Raw genomic sequence first — 10,254 nt, 5'->3', positions numbered from 1 at the left:
GAGCAGTGTGGTAAACTCTAGAGTTGCACTGTCCAACACGGCAGCCGCTAGCCACATGTGGCTAGGGGTGGTTTGGCTAGGACAAAGTGAGATGTTCTGTGAGTGTGAGATATGCACCAGAATTGTACTCAACAAGCAAACTGAATAAAATAAAATAGTTCATAAATAATTTTATATATAAAAATAATATTTTATATACATATATAATATATACATAGAACAGCATTTCATATACATATATGTGATATTCTGACATACATTATATATATAATATTATTTTGACTTATTTTATATATATATATGGTTAAAGGAAGCCCCATTTCCTTTTGACATATTATATGTATATATATTTAAGTGGGGCTTCCCTTGTGACTTAGAAGGTAAATAATCTGCCTGTAACACAGGAGACCTGGGGTCAGTCCCTGGGTCGGCTGGAGAAGGGAATGGCAACCCACTCCAGTTTTCTTACCTGGAGAATTTTGTGGACAGATGGGCCTGGTATACTACAGTCCATGGGGTCAAAAAGACTCAGATAAGACTAAGTGACTATCACTTACACTTCTCACTATTAAGCAAAATATATTAGAAAAATTAGTTTCATCTCTTTCTTAACATTTTAAAAGTGGCTGTTAGCAAAGTTCACACTAAGGATGTGGCTCACATTACATTTCTACTGGACAACACGGCTCTAGGGTATAGAATATGGGATTATGAATTAGAGTACTTGCTGGGTCTTCACGGAACTTGTGCATTTTCAATGAAAATGCCAATAGCCTGAGGTAAGCCTGTATACAGCTTACCTGAAGTGGCCTGTCCATAACTCCAAACTGCGTATGCTAATGTTTTAAAGTGGGTTTATTTATTTACTTATTGATTGCCTAACAGGACAAAGTCTGTACTGACATGGGGATTTATATTCTCTCTGGGGTAGACAGAAGGTAAAGACATAAATAACAAAAAATCAGAAAACCTCAAGTGGTATATAGAGAGTTAAAATGTGGTGATGTGGTAAAGAATGACTGAGCAGCCACTTTAAATTGGATAGTCAGAGAGGGCCTCCTGAGGAGACGTCATTTAAAACCCTATCTGAGGAGCTTTCCCAGTGGTCCAGTGGTGAAGAATCTGCCTTTCTATCAGGGAGGACGGGCTCGATTCCTGGTCAGGAAACTAAGATCCCACATATCATTGGGTACAGCCAACAGTTTAAAAATTGAAAAAGTAAGATCATAGCTGAATGACACGACAGAGCCAGACTTGCAAAGATGGGGCTGGGCGGGAAGGCAACTGAGAAAAGGGTTATTCAGACTGGAGAAACAGCTGACGCACATGCTCAAATGTGGGGTGAGCTTGGCTTGAGGAGAAAGTGAATAAAGTGTAACGATAATAATTAAAACTGTGGTATACAGTAAGGTCCTCTCAGAATGTAGGTGGAAAAGGAGAAGGGGCCCAGTTCCAAGCCCTGGAGAGCTCCTCCATTTAGAGATTGAGCAGAGGAGATATCTGCAAAAGGGAAGAAGAATCAGGGAATTCAAACAAAAAATTGAGAGAGTGTGGTATCACTGAGGGCGTGTGCTAAGGCTGTTTCAAGAAGACAGAGCAGTCTTACTGAAAGTGAAGTGCTGAAAGGTCAGGAGACTACTGCATTCTCCCACGTGAGCTCACTGGGCCTTTTGCAGAAGCAGTCTCAACTGGGCATTGGGAATGGGATCCATCAAGAATGGGTTGAGGAGAGAATATGAAGCAGCAAGTGCAGACAAAGGCTCTAGTCTATCCTTTTAGCTGTTTTCTGTGACGGGGGAGAGCCACGTTGGGTCTGAGGAACAGTAGAGACCTCTGAATGTGGGTAACATTGAGCATGTTACTGCTGATGGGAGGAAGGAGAAAAGTAGATGGACAAGGTCATATAGCAAAGGTATATGGAGCTATAACAGAAAGGAGGAGACTACTGGAGGCTATTGAGCAGAGGAGCAGAGTCACCAGCGACAAGTAGAACAGGGAGGAGGAGAAGGCACGGTACGGATTTTATAAGAGGGGAGTCTTCCACTCACATTCTCACCATCACTGGGGTCTACAAATCTCATGCAAAGTTCTCAAGGAGAGTTGTTAAAGAGAGTTAGTAATGCAGAAATCCTTAGTAGAGAAAGGCCAATTCACTTAAAATCAATTCACCAAAATTCAATTTACAAATGACCAATTCATGTAATTTGCCAAATTTTTCTATTAACCACCAAGTTTTCATGGAATGCATGGAAAACTAATTTGCTACAAGTCAAATTGCTAAAATTAAACTGCTGAACATCCAGCTAACCAAAGCATCAATTCATAACAACTCTATGTTATGAAGTTTATATTAATAGTATAAATGGGAAAATGGGCAAAGTGTGTGTGGATAGTCAGTTCACAGAAGGGAGGGTCCTACTGGCTACAAAGCATATAAAGAGATGTCCAGTTTCTCTAATGGCACTACCTACATGGCTCAATGGTAAAGAATCCTCCTGCCAATGCAAGAGATGCAGGTTCAATCCCTGGGTTGGAAATATCCCCTGGAAAAGGAAATGGCAACCCACTCTAATATTCTTGTCTAGAGAATCCAATGGACAGAGGAGTAGTGGGCTATCGTCCGTGAACTCTACATGTCAAAGAACTCTACACGTCTGAGTGACTGAGCATGCACGCACGCATGCACAGAATCTAGTAGTCAAAGCAATGCAAATTTTCAAAACACTGAGATTCCACTTTACATACATTAGGATGACAAGTACTGCACAGGAAGATAATACCAAATATTGGCAAGTGACACAAGTTGAAATCTCCAAATAACAAACTCTCGGCTTCAGCTTAGTGTGCAAGACATTTACAGGGAAGTGCTGATAGGATCAACATCTGTGGAGGGAGGCGGGAGGAGACAGGAGACGGGAGCTGCATGCATCGCTGTCCCAAAGAAAGCCTCAGCCAGCACCACGGGGAAGACTGAACCTGGGCTTACCCCTCAGAGTTGACCCAGCTGAGGCATAAGAGATTCATATTCCCTCAGTTGGATGATGGCTCACTGGTAGTTTTTTCCAGCTGAGAACATTCCTGAAAGGACTAATTGCCAAGGACTCTCTTCCAGCACTATAGCCAATAGTTGGAGAACTAAGTCCTCATTTGTGAAAAGGGATCTGAGAGTCATGCAAGTGTAAGGTTGGATGTTGTCTTTATTTTTGAATATGAACATTTGGTCCATAACAGATTTCTTGCATTAATTTTGATTGTTAAAAATATTGCATTAAGATATTAAATAGTACTGTAATTTGTACTAGTAATTAGTACTATTTGTAAATAGTATTAAATAGTACTACAGTCTAAAGTAGCACTGCTCTAAACATTGGGGTGCATGTACCTTTTTGAATTAGAATTTTTGTCTTTGTCTTTTCCAGGTATATGCCCAGAAGTAGGATTGCTGGATCACATGGTAAGTCTATTTTTAGGTTTTTATGGAACTTCTCTACTGTTCTCCATAGTGGCTGAACCAATTTACATCCCCATCAACAGTGTAGGAAGGTGTCCTTTTCTCCATACCCTCTCCAGCATTTATTATTTGTAGACTTTTTGATGACGGCCATTCTGACCTGTGTGAGGTGATACCACATTGTGGTTTTAATTTGCATTTCTCTAATAACTGATGATGTTGAACATCTTTCCATGTGTTTGTTGACCATCTGTATGTCTTATTTGGAGAAATTATAATTGCGAAGACATGAAAACAACCAAAATTCCCATCAATAGAAAGTGGTTTAAGGGACTTCCCTGGGGGTCTTGCAGTCTTCCCTCCCAATGCAGGGGGCCCAGGTTGCATTCCTGATCAAGGAACTAGATCCCAAACGCTGCAACTAAAATTCCGTGCAGCTGAATTAATTAATTAAAGAAAATAACCTGGAAAATTATATATATATTTATTCACATAAAAAACTGAATCACTTTGCTATATACCTGAAACAAGCAAAAAAATACTATAAATCAACTGTACTTCAATTTTTAAAATATCTTATTACTAAGTTGGTGGGCACTTCCTTAAGTTTTCCCTCCATCTCCCAGCTCTGTTTCTGGTGTTGTTTAAACCTGGTTAGCCATTCAAGGGAACAAACTGACAATACTTCGTGACGTTACACGTGCATGCACATGTCCTGTGATGTAGCTGCTGGCTTCCTGGTACATACTCCAGAGGTATATTGTCTCATTCCACAATAAGGGCAGATATGTAAGGATGTCATCCTAAAATTGTTTATGGTAGAGAAGATCTGGAGACAGTACAGAGTTCCACTGCTAGGGTATGGACAGCAATGAGCTAGATTCATTCCATGGAATATAAAGCAGTAGTTGGATGCAGTGAACTGAATATACAAAGATGAACATGGATAGATCTTTAAAATAGAGTAAGAAACAGTAGGATATTTATAGCACCATCCTATGTGTGTAATTAGAAGCAAACATACAAAACGCTAGCGAGGATCCACACATTTTAAGGACATAAGGCAAATACATTAGATCTGGTCCCTATAGAGGCACGGAACGGGAGTGAAAATTGGAGGTGAAGGGAGTATATATAAAATACAATAAAACATGAGAAGGGCCCTTGCCTGGGTCAATGATGGCAATATTTTAAAAGGAGAATGGTTAACTCAATTAGCTAAAAGATAAGGACCAAGGAAAAAGAAAATATAATTAACTTATTTTCAAATTTTAATGGCAAATTGTGGTATATAAAGTGGTTTCAAATGCCTTTTAGAACTGTCAATTTGTTGTTAAAGCTAGAGTATGGATTTGGCTTTTGGTATGCCACAGCTGGTTCACCCCAACTGTTTAGAAATAGGTTTGTCAATCCAAGTCAACTGAATTTCAATTCTGTATCTGACATTTCAGACACTTATCCCTTCTCACATGCTTGAAACACAGGCAAAATATTTATTTGACCTAGCTGATTTACAAATCTGTGAATTAAGAGACATACAAAAGGCAGTGAACTGGAATAAAATGTATTGGAATAGAACAACCTGTTCTACCATTCACAGAATCTTTTGTCATCCAAAATACATGCAATCTAACTTGCAATACCAATGCAATTCTCATTCTCCATAGTCACTGACCCCAAATATAGAAAAATCTGGAATATACAGAACTTTGGTCACAGAGTTACAGCTAAGCTAAACTAAGTTAAAAGTAAACCAAAGTAAAACTTTAAACTCATCAACTGATATTTCATGAAAATCTTTTAAACGTGCTAAAAGTAATTCCATCCAAAAAATAAATATACACATTATGAACAACAAAAACAAAAAGGTACACTGATAAACAAATAAATTTATTTGAAAATCTGGCTCATCAGATGGAGATTTGATCTTCAGTGAATTGACCTGGAGTATAAGGGACTAATGAATCATTTCCTCTTCCCTCTTCAAATCTGCCTTTGACATTCACCAGAACTCTGGGCGCCTGGATCAAAATGCCGGGGGGCGGGATTGAGGGAGGGGCCATGAGATTGGCCCTCGATCAGTTCATCTTCAAGGACAGCCCCAACCACCAAGTGCCAGAATTTCAATACATCCCCATCTCCCTGAACCTGATTGCAGGAAATCAAGTGGAAAAAATTAACCTTGGGCTGAATCCAGTCCGCTTGCAGCTGCAGCCCAAGTGGCCTTTTTAAAAGCACACATTTGATCATGCCACTCCCCAGCTTAAATCATTTCAAGGGCTCAGGATCAAGTTCAACAGCATCTCGGGACTTACAAGGTCGCTCAAGGTGGGCCTGCATCTCCAGCCTCAGCTGTTCCCCTTCCTCCTCCCTGCTCTCCTGTTCCCTATTTCCAGACTTAACTCTTATATTCACTCGGTGCTTCATGGCTGCTGGGCTTTTCTTTACCCTTGCTGCTCCCTCTGCATGAAAAGCTCTCTTCCCATACCTCCCACCCCGACATGCTTGCCTAGCTAAGCTTCCATGCCAAGATGCCGGCTAGCTGGCTTTATGGCTCCCATGAGACATGACCTTTTTCAGGAAGACTGAAATTAAGAAAACTGCAACCAACACTACAGTTGCTATTGTTTAGCTGCTAAGTCATGTCCAACTCTTTTATGACCCATGGACTGTAGCCTGCCAGGCTCCTCTCTTCATGGGATTTACAAAGCAAGAATACTGGAGTGGGTTGCCATTCCTTACTCTATGGATCTTCCTGTCCCAGGGATCGAACCCATGTCTCCTGCATTGTAGGTGGATTCTTTACCACTGAGTCAATAGGTAGTGTGAGGGCTTCTTTGGTGGCTCATTGAGGTAAAATTACACTTATGTTCAGGGCTTTCCTGGGGGCTCAGACAGTTTAGAATCTGCCTGCAAGGCAGGAGACCTGGGTTCGATCCCTGGGTCAGGAAGATCATTGCCTGGAGAAAGGAATGGCTACCCACTCCGGTATTCTTGCCTGTAGAAATCCATGGACAGATTTAGAAATCCATGGACAGCCATAGCCTGGCTGGCAGGCTACAGACCAGGGGGGTCACAAAGAGTCAGACTTGACCCAACTGAGTGACTAACAAACACTTCTATGTTTATGTTTATCTTATAAGCAGGAACACTCATTGCCTTTTATTCCAGGTTCACTTTTCAAGATTATACAGCAAACAGCCTAGGCAGATAGAGATAGTGACTCCCTGCGAAGCAAAAAGCAGGTATTCTTGCTGCCCATTTTAAAACATTTTAAAACCGTAAGCTCAGGGTTCCTCTCCTGTAAGGCAATCCACTATCTGTATTGCAATGATCTGGGCTTAGCCATGTTGCCCCCATGGGACCTGGACGCAAGAAGAACTGATACAAGCATGTTATTCATACCACTTGCTGCACAATGAGTAAGCAAATCTTTTATGTCCCTGACCCAGAAGTCTTATGACTTTTGCCCGCATCCGTTAAACTGTGGCAGGCTAACATGTTGACTTGCAAAGAACTGAAATCCCTTTTTAGTTCTTCAAATTTATCAATGTTAATAATCTGATTTAGCTGGTTGTGCTGGTTTAATAGTCTTATGTCCTTGTTCGTCAGAAATACACACTAAAGTATTTAGGGGTGATGGAGTTTCTTGTGGGAAAGTTACTACTAAGAAACAAACAAGGATTTTATACTGTACTTCTGACCTCTCTGTATGTTTGAGATTGTTTCCATTTTTTTTTAAAGATTGATCAGTCAGTTCAAGTGATATTAGCTTGATCCATTCAATAAAAAGTTCCCCATCAACTTTTTTTTAACTAGACTTTTTTAGAGAAGTTTTAAGTTCACAGCAAAACTGAGTAGAAGGTATAGATTTTCCATATAGTCCCTGCCTCCACATGCACACAGCCTCCTCCACTATCAACATACTTCATCAGAGTGGGACATACATTACCATCCATTAACCTACATTAACACATCATTAGTCCCCAAAGCCCACGGTTTACACTAGGGTTTATTCTTGGTTTCCTAAAAATCCCCCATGTTCTGCTTATTTATCCCTCCCTTCCCCACAACCACTGACAAAATCATTTTACTGTCTCCACAGCTTTGTGTTTTCCAGAATGTCATATTGCCGGAATCATACAGTATGTAGCCTTCTCAGAACTTGGGCTTCTCCCACTTAGTAAGATGCATTTAAGCTTCCATCATGTCTTTTCATAGCTTGATAGTTCATTTCTTTCTAGCTCTAAACAATATTTCATTGTCTGGATGTGTCACAGTTTATTTATCTATCCATCTACTGAAGGACACCTTTGTTGCTTCAAGTTTTGGCAATTACAAGTAAAGCCTCAATAAAAGTCCATGTACAGGTTTTAGTGTAGACATCAGTTTTCAGTTCACTTGGGTAAATACCAAAGAGGGTAATTGTTGGATCATATGGTGAGAGCATATTTAGTTTTAAAAGAAATGGCCAACTGTGTTACAGCCAAAAGTGGCTGCACCATTTTTCATTCCCACCGGCAGTCAATGAGAGTTGCTATTGCTCCACATTCTTGCCAGCAGATGATGTTCTCAGTGTTTTGGATTTTGGCTATTTTAATAGGTACACAGTTTAATCTCATTGTCTTAATTTACAATTCCCTAATGATGTTGAGCTTTTCATATGTGTGTTTCCCATCTGCACATCTTCTTTGATGAAGTATCTGTTCAGGCCTTTTGCCCATTTTGTAATCAGGTTGTTTATTTTCTTATTGTTGAGTTTTAAGGGTTCGTTGTATGTTTTGGGTAACAATCCTTTTTTGGACATATATTTTGCAAATATTTTCACCTGGTCTTTAGCATATAATCTTATTTTCTTGACCATTAAATTTGTATTTGATGTTTTGGCATCCATTGAAGATTATCGTCTAGGCTATTTCATTAGAGATGCAAGGAGATCCAACCAGTCCATCCTGAAGGAGATATGTCCTGGGTGTTCATTGGAAGGACTGATGCTGAAGCTGAAACTCCAATACTTTGGCCACCTCATTCGAAGAGTTGACTCATTGGAAAAGACCCTGATGCTGGGAGGGGTTGGGGGCAGGAGGAGAAGGGGACGACAGAGGATGAGATGGCTGGATGGCATCACCGACTCAATGGGCATGAGTTTGAATAAACTCTGGGAGCTGGTGATGGACAGGGAGGCCTGGCGTGCTGTGATTCATGGGGTCGCAAAGAGTCGGACACGACTGAGCGACTGAACTGAACTGAACTGAAATGATGATTTTCTAATTCATTTGTTTCTCCTAAATTTATTAGCTGTAATTTTTCCATAAGGAAGAACTTTTCCTTATCAGTTATTTGGATGTTCTAAAATGAAATTTATACAGGAGAAGCAGAAAAAATGCCTGACTTTTCCCCTTTATTTTCAAAGTTCTAACTTGTGGCCTTAGGGAATGACCAAGGAAATTTGTTTCTGATTGTTTGTTTGCTTCAGATGAACTCATAATTTTTTATGCATTTAATGTTTTTAATCCATGCAGTTATTTTTTCCTTTCGATGTTCAAATTTCCCATCTCAGCCCAGTAAAAGTCCCTTCAAGATTAATCAAATGCCTTTTTGTCATGATTTTATTAGTTTTTGATTGCTTTCTTGCTTTGGGGACAGTAAGATATTACAGGTTCATTTTGGACATTTCTTGCCCGGCTCTGAAATCATCCATTTCTCTAAGAAGCACTGACACCTTTTAGCAGGAAGCTGGTGTTTAGAGGCGGCACTGTAAGAGCTACAGGTGTTTGTTGCTCTGGCACTGTCATTAATTCCTGCTTTTTTAGTGGGTAGAGCTAAGATACATGCATTAAATCATGTGTCCATGCTGATATTTACAAGGTTTATATAACCTCTTTGATTTTATCCTTTTTCCTACATACTAAAAACCCTGGTTCCTAACAACCCAACAGAATTATTTACCTTATATTATTACCTTATATTACACAGCACTGCACTTACACTACAGGTATACTATAATGATTTCAGAATAACAACACTTCCATAAATCACAAAGTCTTAGAAACACTAAGTATACTGAATGCAGTATTTCTTTGTGGTTCTCATTTGTTCTTAAAATAGATTTTACTAGGCATGTACAGTCAAAATATTAGACTTTATCTCATGTTAGGGGCATCAACAGTCTTGTTTTGCCTAGGACCATGGGGTTTCCCCAGATTTATGCTAAAACCTGGTCACAGGTTTGGTCACCCAACTTGGAGTAATTCTCTACTTGGTGTGATTAGCCACTAATTTGACTTAGAGTCAAGTTCATACGTTTCAAGTTGTTTTCAATTTTTGAGGAATTCTTGTTTTGGTTTTTTTTTTTAGTATAAAACATTTTTCCACTGGAGACTAACAAAATAAGAGTCCTTGAAGTCAAGCTGACTCTGCTTTTAGCCTCCTAAATGAAAAGGTAGATAGAACAGGTCTTGTGTGCAAAATGAATTCAAGACCTACTTATCTACCAACAGCAATAACAGTTTGTATCATCTTCCTGTAGAAAATAGGAGTAGTAACCCCTGCCTCCGGACAGTATCTATCGAAATGTAATCACAGGCTTATCGGTTATTAACTAGTTGGAATGTAGCCGCGGGCTTATTGATTATTAACTGTTTGAACACATAACACGTGAATGATGGGGTTATTGTGATTGTACTTACCCTTCCTTTGTAAGCCTCAAGGGATTTGGGCTGGTGGGTTTGGACACGTACACATGGGGTATAAAAGATTTTCACAAATGCTGGTTGGGGCCCTTGGCTAAGAGGAGACTCTGC

At 39.8% G+C, this 10,254-nt stretch overlaps 1 non-coding gene across 1 annotated transcript; it reads left to right on the top strand.

The window, feature by feature from the left end:
* Nucleotides 1-9,825: 9,825 nt before the first annotated feature.
* On the top strand, nt 9,826-9,953 carry LOC136153131 (small Cajal body-specific RNA 15). Its single transcript, XR_010660365.1, has one exon. It is a non-coding gene; the product is annotated as a small Cajal body-specific RNA 15 (non-coding RNA).
* The last annotated feature ends 301 nt before the right edge of the window (nt 9,954-10,254 follow it).

Source organism: Muntiacus reevesi, chromosome 22 (genome assembly GCF_963930625.1).
Source record: "Muntiacus reevesi chromosome 22, mMunRee1.1, whole genome shotgun sequence".
Lineage (NCBI taxonomy): Eukaryota > Metazoa > Chordata > Mammalia > Artiodactyla > Cervidae > Muntiacus > Muntiacus reevesi.
Note: the sequence above shows the minus strand (reverse complement) of the source record. Positions and strands in the feature narration are given on the sequence as shown.